The sequence below is a fragment of the Hordeum vulgare genome, chromosome 7H (assembly GCF_904849725.1).
Source record: "Hordeum vulgare subsp. vulgare chromosome 7H, MorexV3_pseudomolecules_assembly, whole genome shotgun sequence".
NCBI classification, from domain to species: Eukaryota; Viridiplantae; Streptophyta; class Magnoliopsida; order Poales; family Poaceae; genus Hordeum; species Hordeum vulgare.
In genome coordinates, this window is record NC_058524.1 from 147,830,612 (window position 1) to 147,855,193 (window position 24,582).

Below are 24,582 nucleotides of genomic sequence, written 5' to 3' on the forward strand. Positions count from 1 at the left end.
GAGTAGCGCAACACAAGAAAATGTTTCTGAGGTGCCTGCACCGGCTAGAGAAGAAGTTAATGATGATGATCATGAAACTTCAGATTATGGTGCTAATGAACCTGAAGGTCCACAAGGACACGTTCTGCACAAGAGTGGTACAGCAACCCTGTCATGGAAATCGTGTTGTTGGACAACAGTGAATCTTTGAACTATGAAGAAGCGATAGCGGGCCCAGATTACAACAAATGGCTTGAAGCCATGAAATCCGAGATAGGATCCATGTATGAGAACAAAGTATGGACTTTGGTGGACTTGCCCGATGATCGGCGAGCCATAGAAACTAAAAGGATCTTTAAGAAGAAGACTCACGCGGATGGTAATGTGACCATCTATAAGGCTCGACTTATTGCTAAGGGTTATCGACAAGTTCAAGGTATTGACTATGATGAGACCTTCTCACCCGTAGAGATGCTGAAGTCGGTCTGAATCATGTTAGCAGTTGCCGCATTTTATGATTATGAAATCTGGCAAATGGATGTCAAAACGACATTCCTGAACGGCTTTCTTAAGGAATAATTGTATATGATACAGCGGGAAGGTGTCGATCCTAATGATGCTGACAAGTTATGCAAGCTCCAGCGCTCCATCTATGGGCTGGTGCAAGCATCTCGGAGTTGGAACATTCGCTTTGATGAGGTGATCAAAGTATTTGGGTTTGTACATACTTATGGAGAAGCATGTATTTACAAGAAAGTTAGTGGGAGCTCTGTAGCGTTTCTCATATTATATGTGGATGACATATTGTTGATGGGAAATTATATAGAACTTTTGGACAGCATAAAGGCCTATGTGAATAAGAGTTTTTCAATGAAAGACCTTGGAGAAGTTGCTTACATATTAGGCATCAAGATCTATAGAGATAGATTGAGACACCTCATTGATCTTTCACAAAGCACATACCTTGACAGGATATTGAAGAAGTTCAATATGGACAAGGCCAAGAAGGGATTCTTGCCTGTATTACAAGGTGTGACGTTGAGCACAGTTCAACGCCCGACCACGGCAGAAGATAGAGAAAATATGAGTATCGTCCCCTATGCTTCATCCATAGGCTCTATTATGTATGCCATGCTGTGTACCAGACTTGATGTGAACCTTGCCATAAGTTTGGTAGGGAGGTACCAAAGTAATCCAGGAGTGGATCACTGGACAACGTTCAAGAACATCCTTAAGTACCTGAAAATGACTAAAGATATGTTTATCGTTTATGGAAGTGCCGAAGAGCTCGTCGTAAAGGGTAATGTCGATGCTAGCTTTGACACAGGTTCGGATGACTCCAAGTCACAAACCGGATACGTGTATATTTTGAATGGTGCACTGGGAGACTGTTGGAAATATGCCCTAGAGGCAATAATAAAGTGGTTATTATTATATTTCCTTGTTCATGATAATTGTCTATTATTCATGCTATAGTTATATTAACTGGAAACCGTAATACATGTGTGAATATATAGATCACAATGTGTCCCTAGTGAGCCTCTAGTTGGCTAGCTTGTTGATCAATTGGTGATCATGGTTTCTTGATCATGGACATTGGATGTCATTCATAACGAGATCACATCATCAGGAGAATGATGTGGTAAACAACACCCAATCCGAAGCATAGCACTAGATCATATTGTTCGTCTGCTAAAGCTTTTCTAATGTCAAGTATCATTTCCTTAGACCATGAGATTGTACAACTCCCGGATACCGTAGGAGTGCTTTGGGTGTATCAAACGTCACAACGTAACTCGGTGATTATAAAGGTGCACTACAGGTATCTCCGAAAGTGTGTGTTGGGTTGGTACGAATCGAGACTGAGATTTGTCACTTCGTGTGACGGATAAATATCTCTGGGCCCACTCGGTAATGCATCATCATACTGAGCTCAATGTGACTAAGGAGTTAGCCACGGGATGAATTTTTACGGAACGACTAAAGAGACTTGCGAGTAAGGGGATTGAACAAGGTGTACTGATACCGACGATCGAATCTCGGGCAAGTATCATACCCGTAGACAAAGGGAATTGTATACGGGGTTGATTGATTCCCCGACATCGTGGTTCCTCCGATGATATCATTGTGGAACATGTTGGGATCCAACATGGGTATCCAGATCCTGTTTTTGGCTATTGACCTGAGAGGTTTCTCGGTCAGTCTGCATGGTTCCCGAACCCGTAGGGTCTACACACTTAAGGTTCGCTGACACTAGAGTTGTTATGGGAATAGTATACGTGTTTACCGAAGGTTGTTCGGAGTCCCAGATGAGATCTCGGATGTGACGAGGTGTTACGGAATGGTCCGGAGGTAAAGATTCGTATATAGGAAGTTTAGATTTTATCGTCGAAAGTGTTTTGGGGATCATAGGTATTTTACAGGAACCACCAGAAGGGTTCCGGGGTCCACCGGGAGGAGCCACCAGCCCCGAAGGGTTATGTGGGGCAAAAGTGGATGGGAACAATCCCCTAGGTGGGCTGGTGCGCCACCACCAAGGGCCCAAGGCGCACAAGGGCTAAGGGGGCCAACCCTAGGGCATGGAGGTGCTCCCTTGAGCGGCAAGCCCACCCCTAGGGCGTCGCCCTCCTTCATCTTAACCGCTGCACCACCTAGGGGAAACCTTAGGGTGGTCGGGCCCTCCCCCCTCCTCTTATATAAACCCAAGAGGTTTGGGGCTGCAAACAAACAAGTTTCATCCTCCCTCGGTGCATCCCTACCTCTCCTCCTACTCGTCCTCCGTAGCGCTTGGCGAAGCCGTGCCGGAGTACCATGCAGCTCCACTGTCACCACGCTGTCGTGCTGTCAGATCTCTCCCTCAACTTCTCCTCTCTCCTTGCTGGATCAAGGTGAAGGAGACGTCACCGGGCCGCACGTGTGTTGAACGCGGAGGCGTCGTTGTTCGGTGCTTAGATCGGAATCTTCCGCGATCTGAATCGCTGCGAGTACGACTCCATCAACCGCGTTCTAGTAACGCTTCCACTTAGCGATCTTCAAAGGTATGAAGATGCTCTACCCCTTTGCTCGTTGCTAGTTTCTCCTAGATAGACCCTTGTGTAACGTAGGATTTTTTTTGAATTACAACTACGTTCCCCGGCAGGATAAAGTATTGCTCAAGCTTGGGGGAGGCTTAATTCTATGATGCACACTTGCCCCATACATGAGCTCTCGAGAGAATCGAATATACAAAAAATTTATGCTCGGCTTTCTCATGATGATCAAACATTACTCGATTCTTGTGCTACTGGTTCCTATATGAAGGAGGCTATTGAATTCAAATGCGATCTTCTAGAAAGGATTAAATGCAACTCTGAAGATTGGGAACACGAGAAGGTAAAGAGTCAGGTATAAAGCTTAATTTTGATTGCGTTAAATCTTTTACGGAAACTAATTCTTTCCATGATCTTAGCACTAAATATGGTCTTGACTCGGAGATAGTAGCTACGTTTTGTGAATCTTTTTCTACCTATGTTGATCTTCCCAAGGAGAAGTTGTTTAAATATCATCCTCCCATTGAAAAATTATCTGAGGAACCTGTTAAAATTAATAAGGAAGAAATGATTGTTAGCCATGTTGATCGAGTTGTTCCTACTACTTACATTGAGAAACCTCATTTTACTGTTAGGATTGGGGAACATGCTAAGTCTACAACTATGGTTAATAAAAGTTATGTTAGGACAGCTAAACCTTTTAAACAAATAAAATTTGATCCCAATGTTGCTATAGTTAAAGATCTCCTGGTTAATGAAGTTGATGGGCAGGTTATTTACCACTATGATGAAGTTGCTAGAATTGCAAAACTTGTTAGAAACAAGCGAGATGAGCTAAATAAAAATAAACTAGTTGTAGTCATGCCTGTCATTTCAGTTAAAATTGGGAACCATTTCTATCATGGTTTGTGTGATATTCGTGCTTGTGCTAGTGCTATACCGTTTACAATATACCAAGAAATTATGCATGATATAGCACCCTCTCATATTGAAGATATTGATGTCACTATTTAACTTACAAACCATGATACTATTTCACCACTTGGTATTGTTAGAGATGTTGAAGTCTTGTGCGGAAAATTCAAGTACCCCACTGATTTTCTAGTACTTGGTTCAGAACAAGATAACTCTTGTCCCATCATATTTGGTACATAACTAAATAGCGAGAAATAATAAAATATCTCACAATCCAACAACTTGTCAAAATGATCATGATATAATATGACGATACGGTATCTTGCTAGGCCTTTTTGAGACCGCAATACGTAAATGTAGAGCACCTCTCAGATTCAAGCAGCGACTATGCAGTGTAACTCAAAGTAGAAAAGAACCAGTCATGCTCACATCGAACATTAACTAGACTCAATGGATAAGAATGACAATAGTGATCTCAGGTATGGTGCTTTGGTGAGAAGATGATTACTCAAATGAAAGAAAATAACATAAAATTAAATAAGAAAGGCCCTTCAAGAAGGTACTCAAACGAAAGAAAATAGCATGAAAGTAAATAACATAAAATTAAAAAAAGAAAGGCCCTTCGCAAAGGGAAGCATTGATATGTAGAGGTATGAGAGCTCAAGGTTTAAAACTGGGATGAAATTATAATTTTGGGTGGTATGCTTTCCCTGTCAATGTCACAACAGAGAATTCAATATCTTCCATGCTAAAGACATTATTGGCTCTTCCCAAGCGGAAAAATAAAATTTACTCCCATCCACAATACATACACAAGCCATGGCTCACCGAGTCCTTGTGTGCCCTTCAATATTTCAACTGTCCCGGGAGTTTTGTTTAATTATTTTTTATTATGCAGGACTGGGTATCCTTTTTACCAGCCTATCTCATGCAATGGCATGCAAATAAACGCCCACGTTGAGAATAACTCGCTTAGCATGGAACATACTGCCACCCCGTCTCTCCATGAGTGGTACGAGCACACAAGACATATGTTTATTTGAATGTTTAGAGGTGGCACATGCAAATTTACTTGGAACAATAGGGTAATACCACATATAGGTAGATATGGTGGACTCATTTGGCACAACTTGGTTTTAGGAGTTTGGATGCACAAGTAGTATTTTCGCTTAGTACATGCGAAGGGTAGAAATATATTGAGAAGCGGACAGGTAGAGAGCGAAAACTGTCATAATCATGCATTGAGAGCAATTAACACTAAACATTACCATGAGTAGGATATGAGCACTTTGAATTTAAATATCATGAAGGCTGCATTGGTTTTGTATCAACTTCATGTTTGCACATGGGCCAAGTCAAGTCGCTCAAATTACTTAGAGGGAAATACCATACTACCATACCACATCACAATCATTTTAATGCATGTTGACACATAAGATAAATCATTATCAACTCCTAGCTATTTAAGAATGGCATGAGAAACTACAATCTCTAATTATCATCATAAACATGTTTACTTGTAATATGTTGAATCAAGATCGTACAAGCTAAACATATTTACAAAAACAAAAACAAGAATAGTTCATACCAGCTTCCTTTACAAGGATCACTTCATCAAATATCGTCATTATTGCCTTTCACCTGCACGACCGAATCATGTGAAAATAATATAGTGCAAGTGTGTCATGGACTAAGCTAAACCAACAAAACAGTTGATATAACAGAGAAGACAAGGTAATATTGGCTCTTTTGTTAGATCAACAATAATGCATATTAGAGCCACTCAACATTTTCATCATGGTCTCTCCTTTAAATGACTCAACAAAACAAAAATAAATTCAGAGAAACACACTAAAATATTTTTGGAGTTTTTTGGTTTTTCCGACAAAAGCAAATAAATAAGGGAAAAACAAGAATGAGAAAACTATTTACACGGGAAAGCTCCCAACAAGCAAGAGAAATATTTTTGGGTTTTCTTTCAATACTACGAACTAACAAGAAAGAAAAACCGAAAAGAAGCAAGAAATATTTTGGGATTTTCAAAGTTTTTCAAACACACACAAAAAGCGAAAAGTAAAACTGAACATGGATATGAAAGAGGATTAACACCAACGGTTTATAAGAAATGTGTGAACATGAATGTAATGTCGCTGAGAAATACGTACTCCCCCACGCTTAGGGTTTAGTCCTAGCTTGGTGATGACCATCCATAGTAGCCATCTGGTTCAGGAGGAGTGTAGTTGGGCTGAGGCACTTTAGAGTACCAAGCGTGAGCCGCGGCCTCCGCCTCAGCCAACTCATTCTGGTAAGTGATTATATCCAATGGCATGATGACATATACGTGCATGCCATGGTAATTAAACAAATAAGTTGTTGGCATCAAAATAACATCATGAATCCTCTTGTTGTATACCACGTTATAGTGGTAGCTGTGCGAGGCTCTGGTTCATCGATAAAGTGATATTCCATCATAGATTCGTGGTCTAAATATACATTAGGTAGCAAGTAATCATTAGGGCATATATTTATACTAAAGTGTTTTGCTAACCACTGATATAATACCACCATGGACCTTTCCCCTAGTCCGGTTACCAGGCAAGCGGTGCGCTGATGACGAGTTGATGGATATACTTCTCTCCCCTCGTTGGTTACCCCAAGTGGAAGGTGGAGATGTAGTCAGCCGCAGATTTCCCTTACACGGGGACAGTAAGGTTTATAGGACCAGGAGGACTCTGAGGATCAACAAGTAGGTGTCTGCTGCTCTCGCGCTAGAAGAAGACGTGGACCTGCACACACAACAAATAACTTTGCTCCCAACGAGTACAGAGAGGTTGTCAATCTCTCTGGCCTTGTAGTTTGCAAACGAGCAAAACACAAGCGGGAATAGTGATAGTGATTGCAACAGAAAAGTAAATGAAAGCAGTAAATGATGGAGGTGTAAGCAATGGTGGTAATATGGACCTGAGTCACATGATGTTCACTAGTGATGTCTCTCTCCCAAAAGATGATAAACAACCATGCATGGGTGAACAAATTATAGCTGGGCAGTTGACAGAATTATGAACGCACCGCAATGCTAATTATGCTACTTAAAAGTTAGAGGCTCAATAGTAATGGGTCGTACGCCAAGACAAGTAGAACGTTTATTCATCAGCATCTACTTACTAATCATCCACCTTGAGATATCTATCCAAAACATCTCGTTGGTGTTAAGTTGCGAGCCCCACCCAAAGTGTAAACACAAATCAACTGACAACTGCATTAATGAACTTTGCGTAAGGTAAACAATACTCGCAACCGCGGTCACAAACATCGTTGTTTACTCCCTGGTGGCAACAACACATCCCCTAGTCTTATGTTTCTATCACTCAAGCTAGACATCAGGGGGCTTGAACCCACAATCATGCATAACGCTCCATCTTGGAGTTACAATCTACTACTCGACCAAAGCAATAAAAAGCAACGGAGAACAAGCATGAATCACTAAAGAACATCATATAAAAGGATAATCAAATATATAACCCATCACAATCTGAACATAATCTCATAATCCATCGGATCCTAACAAACCGAGCATAGCAAAAGCATGAAAATTACATAGATGCCATGATCATGTAGGGCAGCTCACAAGGGCTAATCATTGAAGCATAAGATTGGAGAGAATACATCACATAGCTAATGGTCATGGACTCATGGTCCAAGGAGGACTACTCACGGCACGTCCGGGAAGCATCCATGGCGGTGGAGAAGCTCCCGGAGGTCAATCCTCCCTCCGGTAGGATGCCGGGAGGAGGTCTCCTGACGATCCCGATCTCGGAGCGCTGCGGCGGCGGAACGATGGAGAAATTCGCGATTCTAGATATGCCTGGAGGGTTTCCGAGCGGAGGGGTAAATATAGGCCAAATGAGGGTGTCAGAGGAGGTGGGGCCCACCCAGGCGACCTGTGGGCACGGCCAGGGGCCAGGCTACGGAGGGATGCCGCCTGGGTAGCCCCTGGCTCCCCTCTGGCCCATCTAAGGTGTTCCGGATGCTTCCGTCATGCTGATTTTTATATATTTTTATCGGGATTTTTGGGACTCTGGAAATTTGGGTAAAAGCCCCTGCAAAAAGACATCAGGAGACAGAATCTGGCACGGGGTGCACTGAGTTAGTAGGTTAGTCCAAATATGTGTAAAAAGATATAAAAGTGTGGCAAAACATATAACAATATCACCCAAAAGATCATGGAACAAGCAGAAATTATAGGTACGTTTGGGACGTATCAACATCCCCAAGCTTAATACCTGCTCGTCCTCGAGTAGGTAAATGATAACGAAAATAATTTCTGTGGTGACATGCTAACACACATATAAGAACTTCAAAGTAAAGCAAGTGAGACATGCAATTCAAGTCAAGACAATAACAAGCAAGAGTTTATATTTAGTATTGAAAATAGAAATGTAAGAACATAAAGGTGCAAGAGCTCTCGCTGTCCGTGACTCGAATGTCTGCAAATGGTGTTTGCGTGCAAGAAGTGGGAGATGGGTTTAGAGCATAAAAATATATTTTTAACTGAGAACTCGATCTACTAAACTTTGCACTTGGTCTCCTTCGGAATCTTATTTTGACTCATCCCCAGACCACTAGTCAGGCACAAGTCAAAATGAACCTCTCCCTTTCGACTTTGAGCACTCATGCAATGGATGAGCACAAGCAAGATATGTTGGCACTTAGGATGGCAAAAGAATAATGATGGGGAAGGAAGACAATAAAGGTGTGAAAGGCTCACATCAATGAGGACAACCATATGCGAGAGAAAGCCAAACTATAGATATGATGTGAGGGGTAGGGATTGCCATGCAACGGATGGACATATGAGCTAAGGTAAGCTCTCCAATGGAACTAGTGGGGATGCATCCAACTTGCTTGCTCATGAAGACCTAGAGCTCATTTGAGGAGGATCATCATTGGAATATACAAGCCAAGTTCTATAGTGTAAGGGTCCCCACATAGTTATGCATGAATGATAATCGCTATGGAGTACAAATATATCAATCGAGTACGAGTGTGGATCTTTCAAACGGAATAGTAGTGTTGCCCCCTTATCTGTTTTTATTTCCTTTTTTGTGTGTGGCCTCTTTGGATCTTTCTATTTATCTCTCATTTGTCCTCTTTGGGGTCTTTTAATTTGTCCTCTTTGGGATCTTTTCCTCACTTAGTGGAAACACTCTATGTTTTAAAAGAATAAAAATAAGATCATCACACTTTATAAGAAGTACTCAACATAAAGACAAATGAAAACTATCATGATGTATGCAAATTTATGCCTCTGCGAGTGTAGCAGGATATGCAATGATACTAGTGCGTAATGTAGCAGTAATGAGGGCAAGGCCCAACTAGCATACGGCTCTATGATCAAGCAAAAGCATGTATGACATGAAGATCAAGTCATGAGACGGTGGATGTTGCATGGCAATGTATCTCGGAAAGGCTATGGAAATACCTTAGTAGGTAGGTATGGTGGTTGTTTTGAGGAAAGATATAATGAGGCTTATGTATGACAGAGCGTATCATGTCATGGGTTTGGATGCACCACCGGAGATTGCACCAATTCTCAATGTGATAAAGGGAAATGCAGGGTATCGAAGAGGCTAGCAAAATATGGATGGTCGAAGTTCCAACAATAGAATACTCACATTAGTTCAAAAAACTCATACAGTTATTATCGTAACTCTCTATCTAGTTAGGAAATTCACAAAGAGACAAGTACCCCGAGGAGGAGTGTTTGGAGGTTTCTTTATCCTTGCGCATCCTCGAATCATGGTAACGTGAGGGAACTCTATATATTCCAACCCCTCCAGAGGTTAGCGATCAATTTAGTAGCTACGGTTCTCAACTAATTTTGAGTTTTTGAAAAACACACGGATTTCCCAAAATACGACACATATCACTAATAGGCTCTTAAAAAGATAAGCATGAAAACTAAGGGCTAAGCATGACAGTAGCTACAAAAATATGAAGAACAAACAAAAAGGATAAGCATGAAAACCTATGTTGTGTTCTAGAGTGGAATGGAGCGTGCCTCTCTCCCAAACAACGTAGGCAAGGTTCCGACTTGTTATGAACAACAAGAAAAACTAAAACAAACTAACAAGTAAAGAGAGGGATGCTCCAAGCAAAGCACATACCATATGAAGTGATAAAAATATAGCATGGATATGGACGAACCGATGACTGTTGATAGAGAAGGGGATGCACGGGAGCATCCCCAAGCTTAGACGCTTGAGTCTCCTTTGAATATTTCTTGGGGTGGATGGGGGCATCCCCAAGGTTGAGCGCTTGACACTCCTGTATCTTCTTTCTGTTGGGGAACGTTGCATGGGAAACAAAAAATTTCCTACGCACACGAAGACCTATCATGGTGATGTTCATCTACGAGAGGGAGATCAGATCCACATACCCATGTAGATCGCTAAGGGGGAAGCGTTAAGAAACGCGGTTGATGTAGTGGTACAGCTTCGTGATTCAAATCACCGTCATCCCACGATCCATTCCGCTCTAGCGCCAAACGGACGGCACCTCCGTGTTCAGCAGACGTACAGCTCGATAACGATCTCTGCCTTCTTGATCCAACAAGAGAGACGAGGAAGTAGATGAGTTCTCCGGCAGCGTGACAGTGCGCCGGTGATGGTGATGATCTATTCCTGCAGAGCTCCGCCCGAGCTCCATAGAAAACTGGTCTAGAGGAAGAACTACGAAGTAGAGGATCGAGTTGCACGTGGAAAAGTTGTGTCCCAAAACCCCTAATACCTCTAGTATATATAGGAGGAGGGGAGGGGCTAGCCTTAGGTCTCAAGGGGGCCCCAAGGGCGCCGGACGAGAGACGAGAGGAGGACTCCAACTCCAATTCGGTTTGGGGAAGGAGGAGTCCTCCTCTTCCTTCCCACCTCCCCTTTTTTTTCTTTTTCCTAGCCGACATAGCCCACTTGGGCTGGCCTCACTAGCCCACTAAGGGCTGGTGCGCCACCCTTGGGCTACTAGCCTCACTCCCGGGTGGGTGGGCCCCTCCCGATGAAAACCCGAAACCCATTCGTCACTCCCACTACACTGCCGGTAATGCCCGAAATATTTCCGGAGACCAAATGAAACCAGCCTATATATCAATCTTCGTTTCCGGACCATTCTGGAAACCCTCGTGATGTCCGTGATCTCATCCAGGACTCCTAACAACCTTCGAGAACTATGCAGACATAACCAGAGACACTCCCCGGTCAATATCTAATAGCGGGACATGGATGTCCATATTGGATCATACATATTCTATGAAGATCTTATCAGTTGAACCTCTGTGCCAAGGATTCATATAATCCCGTATAACATTCCCTTTGTCCTTCGGTACGTTACTTCCCCGAGATTTTATCGTCTGTATCCCTATACCTATTTCAATCTCGTTACCGGTAAGTGATACGTCTCCAATGTATCTATAATTTTTTATGGTTTCATGCTATTATCTTGTCAGACTTTGGATGTTTTGCATGCCTTTTATATATTTTTTGGGACTAACTTATTAACTCAGTGCCAAGTGCCAGTTCCTGTTTTTTTCCATGTTTTTGACCCCTTTCAGAGGAGATCATCGAAAGTACTTTTCCCTAGGGGTTGTGGGCCCCCTGGATGCCCTTTTCCCTAGGGGTTGCGTCTATATATTCCCTAAAAATACCAAAAAAATCAGGAGATCATCGAAAGTACTTTTCCGCCGCCGCAAGCTTCTGTCTCTGCAAGATCCCATCTGGGGCACGTTCTGGTGCCCTGCCAGAGGGGATTCGGACACGGAGGGCTTCTTAATAAACACCATGACCTCTCCGATCATGCGTGAGTAGTTCACCATAGACCTACGGGTCCATAGCTAGTAACTAGATGGCTTCTTCTCTCTCTTGGATCTTCAATACAAAGTTCTCCATGATCTTCATGGAGATCTATCCGATGTAATTTTCTTTTCCGGTGTGTTGTCGAGATCCGATGAATTGTGGATTTATGATCAGATTATCTATGAATCTTATTTGAGTTTCTTCTGATCTCTCTTATGCATGATTTCATATCCTTGTAATTCTCTTCGAGTTGTGGGTTTTGTCTGGCCAACTGGATCTATGATTCTTGCAATGGGAGAAGTGCTTGGTTTTGGGTTCATACCGTGCGGTGACCTCACCTAGTGACAGAAGGGCTAGCGAGGCACGCATCGTGTTGTTCCCATCAAGGGTAAAAAGATGGGGTTTTCATCACTGGTTTGAGATTATCCCTCTACATCATGTCATCTTGCTTAAGGCGTTACTCTGTTCATCATGAACTCAATACACTAGATGCATGCTGGATAGCGGTTGACGTGTGGAGTAATAGTAGTAGATGCAGAAAGTATCGGTCTACTTGTCTCGGACGTGATGCCTATATGTATGATCATTGCCTTAGATATCGTCATGACTTTGCGTGGTTCTATCAATTGCTCGACAGTAATTTGTTCACCCACCGTGATATTTTCTATTTTGAGAGAAGCCTCTAGTGAACACTATAGCCCCCGGGTCTACTCCACACCCTATTTTTAGCCTTACACTTTTTACTTCGTTGCACTTTCCGCCTTCAGATCTCAGTTTGCAAACAATCTTGAAGGGCAAGCTTGTTTGTGTTTGCGCAGGTACTCTGGTCTTGACGAGACCCTCCTTCTGGATCGATACCTTGGTTCTCAAACTTAGGGAAATACTTACTGCTCCTGTGCCGCATCACCCTTTCCTCTTCAAGGGAAAAACCAACGCAAGCCCAGTGTCCGTCAACGTGGCACTTTTTGGCGTTGTTGTCTGTTGCCGTAACAGAAGAATTTCTGGCGCCGTTGCCACGGAGGAAGATCAAGTCAAGAACGCATCCAAGTAGGTGTCGGAAACTCATCTCTTGCATTTACTTTGTTTGCCAGTTGCCTCTCGTTTTCCTCTCCCCCACTTCACAATTTGTCTTTTTCGTTTGCCTTTTCGTTCGCCCTTTTTCCTCGCTTGCTCTTTGTTTGCTTGTGTGCTTTCTTGCTTGCCGAAGTCACCATGAATGAAAACACCAAACTTTGTTACTTCTCAAATACTAATAATAATGATTTTATTAGTACTCTGATTGCTCCCGCCACTAGTGCGGGGTCATACGAAATCAATGCCGCTTTGCTAAATCTTGTTATGAAAGAGCAATTCTTCGGCCTTCCTACTGAAGATGCTGCATCCCATCTCAATACCTTCTTTGAGCTTTGCGATATGCAAAAGAAGAGAGATGTGGATAATGACGTGATTAAATTGAAGCTTTTTCCTTTCTCGTTGCGAGATCACACAAAAACTTGGTTTTCTTCTTTGCCCAAAAATAGTATCGATTCTTGGGATAAGTGCAAAGATGCTTATATTTCCAAGTATTTTCCGCCGGCTAAGATCATCTCTCTCCGTAATGACATCATGAATTTCAAGCAACTTGATAATGAACATGTTGCACAATCTTGGGAGAGAATGAAATTAATGATTAGAAATTGTCCCGCTCATGGCTTGAGTCTTTGGATGATTATACAAATCTTTTACGCTGGCTTGAATTTCACTTCTAGAAATATCTTGTACTCCACCTCAGGTGGAACGTTCATGGAAATCACGTTAGGGGAAGCCACAAAGCTCCTAGACAATATCATGACAAACTACTCTCAGTGGCACACTGAAAGGTCACCTACTAGTAAGAAGGTACACGCTATAGAGGAAATTAACTCGTTGAGTGCTAAGATGGACGAGTTAATGAATTTGTTGCTAGTAGAAGTGCTCCTTTAGATCCTAATGATATGCCCTTTTCTTCTTTGATTGAGAGTAGCAACACTAGCTTGGACGTTAATTTTGTTGGTAGGAATAACTTTGGCAACAAAAATGCTTTTAGAGGAAACTATGTTCCTAGGCCTTTTCCTAGTAACTCCTCTAATAATTTTGGCAACTCCTACAACAATACTCATGGAAATTACAATAGGTTACCCTCTGATCTAGAGAGTAATATCAAAGAGTTCATCAACTCTCAAAATATTTTCAATGCGTCCATAGAGGAAAAGCTACTCAAAATTGACGATTTGGCTAAGAGCGTTGATAGAATGTCTAGTGATATTGATGCTTTGAAAGTTAGATGTGCTCCTCCCAAGATCAATATGGATGAAACTTTGAAAGCTATGCGTGTTTCCATGATTGAGAGCCAAGAAAGAACCGCCCAAATTCGTGCTAGACATGAATGGCTTAAAAAGGCGTGTTCTGGTGATGAGAATCATGAAGATCTTAAAGTGCTTGGTGTGACTCCCATTGAATTTTTGTTTTCTTCTGTCAAACATAATGATTATGGGGCTGGATATGAATCCACTTTGGTTGAAAAGTGCCCCAATGATTCAGAGTCCATCTATCTTGATGCTAAAAGCATTGAAAGTGGAGTAGAAGATGTTAAAACTTTGAGTAGTAGTGAAATTACTACTGTGGATTTCAAGGAATTCAATTATGATAGTTGCTCCTTGATTGAATGCATTTCCTTGATGCAATCTATGTTAAACTCTCCACACGCTTATAGCCAAAACAAGGCCTTTACCGATCATATCGTGGAAGCTATGATAAAATCTATTGAAGAGAAACTTGAATTGGAAGTCTCTATCCCTAGAAAGCTTCATGATGAGTGGGAACCTACCATCAAAATCAAAATCAAAAACTATGAGTGCAGCTTTGTGTGATTTGGGTGCTAGTGTTTCTGCGATTCCAAAGTCTTTATGTGATGTTCTGGGTTTTAATGAGATTGAAGAGTGTTCTCTTAATTTGCATCTTGCTGATTCTACTGTCAAGAAACCCATGGGAAGGATCAATGATGTTTTTATTATTGCAAATAGGAACTATGTATTCGTGGATTTCATTGTGCTTGACATCGATTGAATACTACATGCCCTATTATTCTTGGTAGACCTTTCCTAAGGACTATCGGTGCTATCATCGATATGAAGGAATGGAATATTAGATTTCAATTCCCTTTAAGGAAGGGCATGGAACACATTCCTAGAAATAAAATTAGATTGCCTTATGAATCCATGATGAGGGCCACTTATGGTTTAAGCACCAAAGACGACGATACATGATTCTATCGCTTTTATGCCTAGCTAGGGGCGTTAAACAATAGCGCTTGTTGGGGGGCAAGCCAATGAATTTATCTTTTTCTTTCTATTTTGTTGCGTACACACCATCACAATTCTGTTGTGATTGTGTTTTTTGTGTTCCTTTTTGTGTTTGAGCCAAGCAAAACCTTTATGACTAGTCTTGGTACCGGTTGTTTGATCATGCTGGAAAAGACAGAAACTTTTCGCTCACGAGATGATTTTTCATTTTTATTCAGAAAGAGCTTTTGAGTTTATTATTTTTGATGCTGGTTGATATGCCTTTTTCCCAGGCCATCGTAATTTTTCATATTTTTTGAGGTACCATAAGTATACGAAGTATACAGATTGCTACAGACTGGTCTGTTTTTGACAGATTCTGTTTTTGTTGAGTTGGTTGCTTGTTTTGATGAAACTATGGTTAGTATCGGGGGGTACTAGCCATGGAAAAGTGAGAATACAGTAGCCCAACACCAATATAGATAGAATTCAAGTTTGTTACAGTACCAAAAGAAGTGGTAGTTTGTTTTCTTGTGCTAATGTTATCACGAGTTTCTGTTTAAGTTTTGTGTTGTGAAGTTTTCAAGTTTTGGGTGATGTTCTCATGGACAAAGAGATGAGGAGTGGAAAGAGCTCAAGCTTGGGGATGCCCAAGGCATCCCAAGCCAAATTCAAGGACACCAAAAAGCCTAAGCTTGGGGATGCCCCGGGAAGGCATCCCCTCTTTCGTCTTCAATCCATCGGTAACATTACTTGGAGCTATATTTTTATTCACCACATGATATGTGTTTTGCTTGGAGCGTCTTGTATCTTAGGAGTCTTTTCTTTTTGTTGAAACACAATCATCCTTTCTGCACACCTTTTTGAGAGAGAGAGAGACATGCACTCATCGTGATTTTGCTAGAATGCTCATAGTGCTTCACTTATATCTTTTGAGCTAGATATTTTTGCTCTATGTGCTTCACTTATATCTTTTAGAGCACGGCGGTGCGTGATTTGGTAGTTGGCTTATGCTATGAAAGTAGGCCCAAATGTGATAGGTACCCAAAGAGGATGCAAAAACCTCCATCTTCATGTGCATTGATTAGAAAGAGAAGTTTTGGTTCCTCCCAATTAGTTTTGAGACGTGGATTTGGTAATATTAAGAGCTATGTTAGTAGGGTGTTGTGAATCTAGAAATACTTGTGTTGAAGTTAGTGATTCCCGTAGCATGCACGTGTGGTGAACCGCGATGTTAGGAAGTCGGAGCATAATTGATCTATTGATTGTCATCCTTTGTGTTGAGGTCGGGATCGCGCGATGGTTTACACCTACCAACCCTTCCCCTAGGAGTATTTGTTTAGCACTTTGTTTCGATTACTAATAAATACTTTCGCAACAAGTATGTGAGTTATTTATGACTAATGTGAGTCCATGGTATAGATGCACTTTCACCTTTCACCATTGCTAGCCTCTCTAGTGCCGCGCAATTCTCGCCGGTACACAAACCTACCATATGCCTCCCTCAAAACAGCCACCATACCTACCTACTATGGCATTTTCATAGCCATTCCGAGATATATTGCCATGCAACTCCCACCGTTTCATCTCATGACTTGTGCCGTCACTCTCATATTGCCATTGCATGATCGTATGATAGCTAGCGAGATGTTACAACGTCATACGCCATGCTAGATCGTTGCACATCCCGGTACACTGCCGGAGGCATTTCCTATAAAGTCATCATCATTTTGAGTTGTGAGTAAATAAAAGTGTGATGATCATCATTATTAGAGCATTGTCCCATGTGAGGAAATAAAAAAAAAAGTCCAAATAGCCCAGAAAAATTAAAATAAATAAAAAAATGGAAAAAAAGGGAGAGGCCTAAGATCCCAATTGAAAAAAGAGAGAGAAAAAGAGAGAAGGGACAATGCTACTATCTTTTTCCACACTTGTGCTTCATAATAGCACCATGTTCCTCATGATTGAGAGCTTCTTGCTTTGTCACTACCATATGCTAGTGGGAATCTTCATTATATAACTTGGCTTGTATATTCCAATGATGGGCTTCCTCAAAATTGCCCTAGGTGTTCGTGAGGAAGCAAGTTGGATGCACACCCACTAGTTTTCCTTTTGAGCTTTCACATACTTATAGCTCTAGTGCGTCTCTTGTATGGCAATCCCTACTCATTCACATTGATATCTATTAATGGGAATTTCCATAGCCTTTTGATACGCCGAGTCAATGTGACCATCTCCTCCTTATTATCTCACAACCACCACCACACTCTATTCCACCTATAGTGCTATATCCATGGCTCGCGCTCATGTATTGCATGATAGTTATAAAAAGTTTGAGAAAGTAAGAGTGTGAAAACAAGTACTTGGCCAATACCGGGGTTGTTCATGATTTACATTAGTTGTGTGAGGATGATGGAGCATAGCTAGACTATATGATTTTGTAGGGACAACTTTCCTTGGCCTTGTTATTTTGAAAGTTCATGATTACTATGCTAGTTTGCTTGAAGTATTATTGTTTTCATGTCAATAGAAAACTATTGTTTTGAATCTTACGGATCTGACACTCATGTCATGTGAAAGAAGTTGCAAAGGACAACTATGCTAGGTAGCATTCCACATCAAAAATTCATTCTTTATCACTTCCCTACTCGAGGACGAGGAGGATTTAAGCTTGGGGATGCTTGATATGTCTCCAACGTATCTATAATTTTTTCTGGTTTCATGCTATTATCTTGTCAGACTATGGATGTTTTGCATGCCTTTTTATATATTTTTTGGGACTAACTTATTAACTCAATGCCAAGTGCGAGTTCCTGTTTTTCCATGTTTTTGACCCCTTTCATAGAAGATTTTGAAACGGAGTCCAAACGGAATAAAATCCCCAAAAAGAATTTTTCTGTAACGGAAGAAGATCAGGAGACTTGAGAGCCAAGGCAGGGGGCCCCAGGGGCCCCACAAGCCCTCACTCCGCGGCCAGGGGGGAGGCCGCGGCACACAGGCTTGTGGGCCCCCTGGACGCCCTTTGCCCTAGGGGTTGCACCTATATATTCCCTAAAAATCCCCAAAAATCAGGAGATCATCGAAAGAACTTTTCCGCCGCCGCAAGCTTCTGTCTCCGCAAGATCCCATCTGGGGCACTTTCTGGTGCCCTGCCGGAGGGGGATTTGGACACGGAGGGCTTCTTCATCAACACCATGAACTCTCCGATCATGCGTGAGTAGTTCACCATAGACCCACGTGTCGATAGCTAGTAACTAGATGGCTTCTTCTCTCTCTTGGATCTTCACGGAGATCTATCCGATGTAATCTTCTATTGCAGTGTGTTTGTCAAGATCCTATGAATTGTGGATTTATGATCAGATTATCTATGAATCCTTATTTGAGTTTCTTCTGATCTCTCTTATTCGTGATTTCATATCCTTGTAATTCTCTTCGAGTTGTGGGTTTTGTCTGGCCAACTAGATCTATGATTCATGCAATGGGAGAAGTGCTTGGTTTTGGGTTCATACCGTGCGGTGAACTCACCCAGTGACAGAAGGGGTAGCGAGGCACACATCATGTTGTTGCCATCAAGGGTAAAAAGATGGGGTTTTCATCATTGGTTGGAGATTATCCCTCTACATCATGTCATCTTTCTTAAGGAATTACTCTGTTCGTCATGAACTCAATACACTAGATGCATGCTGGATAGCGGTCGATGTGTGGAGTAATAGTAGTAGATGCAGAAAGTATTGGTTTACCTGTCTCGGACGTGATGCCTATATGTATGATCATTGCCTTAGATATCATCATGACTTTGCGCGGTTCTATCAGTTGCTCGACAGTAATTTGTTCACCCACCGTGATATTTGCTATTTTGAGAGAAGCCTCTAGTGAACATTATGGCCCCCGGGTCTACTCCACACCATATTTTCAGCCTTACACTTTTTACTTCTTTGCACTTTCCGCCTTCATATCTCACTTTGCAAACAATCTTGAAGGGATTGACAACCCCTTTGAAGCATTGGGTGCAAGCTTGTTTGTGTTTGCACAGGTACGCTGGACTTGACGAGACCCTCTTCTGGATCGATACCTTGGTTCTCAAACTGAGGGAAATACTTACTGCTCTTGTGCTGCATCACCTTTTCCTCTTCAAGGGAAAAACCAACGCAAGCCCAGTCTCCGTCAACGTGTCACTTTCTGGTGCTGTTTTCTGTTGCTGTAGCAGTAAGTCTCTTTACTTGTTCCGTAATGCAAGACCCCGTGACTTACACTTGAGTCACCTTGCTTGCAAGGCTTATATGTGATGTTGTATTACCGTGTGGGACCCGAGATACCTGTCCATCACACGAAGTGACAAATCCCAGTCTTGATCCATGCTAACTCAACGGACACCTTCAGAGATACCTGTAGAGCACCTTGATAGTCACCCAGTAACGTTGTGACGTTTGATACACACAAGGTATTCCTCTGGTGTCAGTGAGTTACATGATCTCATGGTCATAGGAATGAATACTTGACACGAAGAAAACAATAGCAATAAAATGACACGAACACATGCTGCATTTATAATTTTGGTCTTTTCCATCACATCATTATCCTAATGATGTGATCCAGTTATCAAGTGACAACACTTGCATATGGTCAGAAAACCTTAACCGTCCTTGATCAATTGGCTAGTCAACTAGAGGCTTACTAGGGACATTGTTTTGTCTATATATCCACATATGTATCTATGATTTCATTCAATACAATTATAGCATGGAAAATAAACGATTATCTTGAAACAAGAAATATAATAATAACTATTTTATCATTGCCTCTAGGGCATATTTCCAACAGTCTCCCACTTGCACTAGAGTCAATAATCTAGTCTCACATCACTATGCGATTTACATTTGAATGAATCTAACACCCATACAGTTCCGGTGTTGATCATGCTTCGCTCGTGGAAGAGGTTTAGTCAGTGGATCTGCAACATTCAGATCCATGTGCACTTTGCAAATATTTACGTCCTCTCCTTCGACGTAGTCGCGAATGAGGTTGAAGCGTCGTTTGATGTGTCTGGTCTTCTTGTGAAACCTTGGTTCCTTTGCCTGGGCAATGGCACCAGTGTTGTCACGGAACAGAGTTATTGGATTTAGTGCGCTCGGCACAACTCCAAGATCCGTCATGAACAGCTTCATCGAGACACCCTCCTTAGCTGCCTCCCAGGTAGCCATGTACTGCGCTTCACATGTAGAATCTGCTACGACGCTTTGCTTGGAAATTTACCAGCTTACCGCACCCCCATTAAGAATAAATACATATCTGGTGTGAGACTCAGAGTCATCCGGATCAGTGTCAAAGCTTGCATCGAGGTAACCCTTTACGACGAGCTCTTCTTTACCTTCATAAAAAAGAAACATTTCCTTAGTCCTTTTCAGGTACTTCAGAATATTCTTGATTGCCGTCAAGTGATCCACTCCTAGATTACTTTGAAACATGCATGCCATACTTATGGCCAGGCTGATGTCCAGTCCTCCTTACGTGATTGCCAAGCATTCAAAACATCTTGCTCAGACGTAGCGGGTGGTTCATCTCCTAGCACAACATCAAGGACATAATTATTTTTCCCAACTTGTAGGATGAGGCTAAGATTACGAGCCGAGTCTACAAAGTTGCTACCATCATCTTTCAGCTTAGCTTTCTCTAGGAACGTATTGCAATTCAGGGTCGCTACTGCGTGAGCCATTGATCTACAACATAAAATATTGCAAAGTGGACTTAGACTATGTTCTGGACAATTAGAGTCTAATTAATCAAATTACTAATAAAATCTGACTCAAATAGACATCCCTCTAGTTACTTGAGTGTGGCATGATCCAAATTCCCTAACTCAAATCCGATCATTGCTATCCCGCAGACAACAGCGCCAGAATTTGACACATTGACACAGGCTGGGCTTGTGTTGGTTTTTCCCTTGAAGAGGAAAGGGTGATGCAGCACACAAGCAGTAAGTATTTCCCTCAGTTTGAGAACCAAGGTATCGACCCAGAAGGAGGGTCTCGTCAAGTCCAGAGTACCTGCGCAAACACAAACAAGCTTGCACCCAATGCTTCAAAGGGGTTGTCAATCCCTTCAAGATTGTTTGCAAAGTGAGATCTGAAGGAGGAAAGTGCAACGAAGTAAAAAGTGTAAGGCTGAAAATATGATGTGGAGTCGACCCTGGGGGCCATAGTGTTCACTAGCGGCTTCTCTCAAAATATCAAGTGTTACGGTGGGTGAACAAATTACTCTCGAGCAATTGATAGAGCCGCGCAAAGTCAGGACGATATCTAAGGCAATGATCATACATATAGGCATCACGTCCGAGACAAGTAGACCGATACTTTCTGGATCTACTACTATTACTTCACACATCGACCGCTATCCAGCATGCATCTAGTGTATTGAGTTCATGACGAACAGAGTAACGCTTTAAGCAAGATGACATGATGTAGAGGGATAATCTCAAACCAATGATGAAAACCCCATCTTTTTACCCTTGATGGCAACAACACGATGCATGCCTTGCTACCCCTTCTATCACTGGGTGAGCTTACCGCATGGTATGAACCCAAAACCAAGCACTTCTGCCATTGCAAGAATCATAGATCTAGTTGGCCAGACAAAACCCACAACTCAAAGAGAATTACAAGGATATGAAATCATCCATAAGAGAGATCAGAAGAAACTCCAATAAGATTCATAGATAATCTGATCATAAATCCACAATTCATCGGATCTCGACAAACACACCGCAAAAGAAGATTACATCGGATAGATCTCCATGAAGATCATGGAGAACTTTGTATTGAAGATCCAAAGGAGAGAACAAGCCATCTAGTTACTAGCTATGGACCCGTAGGTCTATGGTGAACTACTCACGCATCATTGGAGACGTCAAGGTGTTGATGGAGAAGCCCTCCGTGTCCGAATCCCCCCTCCGGTTGGGCACCAGAACATGCCCCGGATGGGATCTTCCGGAGACAGAAGCTTGTGGCGGCGGAAAAGTGATTGCGATGATCTCCTGATTTTTTCTGGAATTTATGGGATATATAGGCGAAAGACCTAGGTTAGGGGACGTCCAGGGGGCCCACAAGCATGGATCGCGCACCCCCTGGCTGCGGGGTGGGGGCTTGTGGGGCCCCTGGGGCTCCCCTACCTTGGCTCCCAAGCTTCCCGATCTTCTTCCGTTCGATAAAAAATCTTTTCGGGGATTTTCTTCTGTTTGGACAATGTTTCAAAATGTCCTCTCAAAGGGGTCAAAAACATGGAAAAACAGGAACTGACACTTGGCACTGAGTTAATAAGTTAGTCCCAAAAAAGATATAAAAGGCATACAAAACATCCAAAGTTTGACAAGATAATAGCATGAAACAATAAAAAAAATTATAGATACGTTAGAGACGTATCAATCATCACGTGAGTTGAGTGTAGTTTCAGTGGTAAACATCTCTATGCTAATCATATCAACTATACGATTCATGCTCGTCCTTTCGGTCTCTCGTGTTCCGAGGCCATGTCTGCACATGCTAGGCTCGTCAAGTTTAACCCGAGTGCTCCGCGTGTGCAACTGTTTTGCACCCGCTGTATGTGAACGTTGAGTCTATCACACCCGGTCATCACGTGGTGTCTCGAAACGACGAACTGTTGCAACGGTGTATAGTCGGGGAGAACACAACTTTATCTTGAAATTTTAGTGAGGGATCACCTTATAATCCTACCGTCGTTCTAACCAAGATAAGGTGCATAAAAGGATTAACATCACATGCAATTCATAAGTGACATGATATGGCCATGATCTTGTGCTTCTTGACCTCCATCACGAAAGCACCGGCATGATCTTCATTATCACCGGCGCCACACCATGACCTCCATCATCATGATCTCCATCATCGTGTCGCCATCGAGGTTGTCGTGCTATCTATGTTATTACTACTAAAGCTACAACCTAGCAATATAGTAAATGCATCTACAAACACAAACATTAGTTTAAAGACAACCCTATGGCTCCTGCCGGTTGTCGTAGTATCGACGTGCAAGTCGATATTAACTATTACAACATGATCATATCATACATCCAATATATCACATCATGTTTTTGGCCATATCACATCACAAGCATACCCTGCAAAAACAAGTTAGACGTCCTCTAATTTGTTGTTGCATGTTTTACGTGGCTGCTATGGGTATCTACTATGATCGCATCTTACTTGCGCAAAAACAACAACGGAGATGTGCAAATTGCTATTTAACCTCTCTCCAAGGACCGCCTCGGTCAAATCCAATTCAACTATAGTTGAAGAAACAGGCACCCGCTAGTCATCTTTATGCAACGAGTTGCATGTTAGTCGATGAAACCGGTCTCTCGTAAGCGTACGAGTAATGTTGGTCCGGGCCGCTTCAATCCAACAATACCGTCGAATCGAGAAAATACAAAGGAGGGCAGCAAATCAAACATCAACGCCCACGAAAAATTTTGTGTTCAACTCGAGATTACATCTATGCATGAACCTAGCTCATGATGCCACTGTCGGGGAACATTGCATGGGAAACAAAAAAATTCTTACGCACGCGAAGCCCTATCATGGTGATGTTCATCTATGAGAGGGATATCGGATCCACATACCCTTGTAGATCACTAAGTGGGAAGCATTAAGAAACGCGGTTGATGTAGTGGTACAGCTTCGTGATTCAAATCACCGTCGTCCCACGATCCGTTCCCATCTAGCACCGAACGAACGGCACCTCCGCGTTCAGCACACGTACAGGTCGATGACGATCTCCGCCTTCTTGATCCAGCAAGAGAGATGGGGAAGTAGATGAGTTCTCCGGCAGCATGACATCCCGCCGGTGATGGTGATGATCTATTCCTGCAGGGCTCCGCCCGAGCTCCGTAGAAAACTGATCTAGAGGAAGAACTACAAAGTAGAGGTTTGAGTTGCACGAGGCAAAGTTATGTCTCAAAAACCCTAAAACCTCTAGTATACATAGGAGGAGGAGAGAGGCTAGCCTTGGGCTCAATGGAGCCCCAAGGGCGCCATCCGAGAGAGGAGAGGAGGACTCCAACTCGAATTCGGTTTGGGGAAGGAGGAGTCTTCCTCTTCCTTCCCACCTCCCCTTTTTTTCTTTGGTTTTGTTTTTCCTAGCCGACATAACCCACTTGGGCTGGCCTCACCCGCCCACTAAGTGTTGGTGCGCCACCCTTGGGCTATTAGGCTCACTCCCGGGTGGGTGGGCCCCTCCCGGTGAAAACCCAGAACCCATTCGTCACTCCCGGTACACTGCCAGTAATGCCCAAAATCTTTCCGGAGACCAAATGAAACATCCTATATATCAATCTTCACTTCTGGACCATTACGGGAACCCTCGTGATGTCCGTGATCTCATCCAAGACTCAGAACAACCTTCGGTCACCAACACCTATACCGAAACGTCACTAAACCTTAAGTGTGCAGACCCTGCGGGTTCGAGAACTATGCAAACATGACGTGAGACACTCCCCGGTCAATA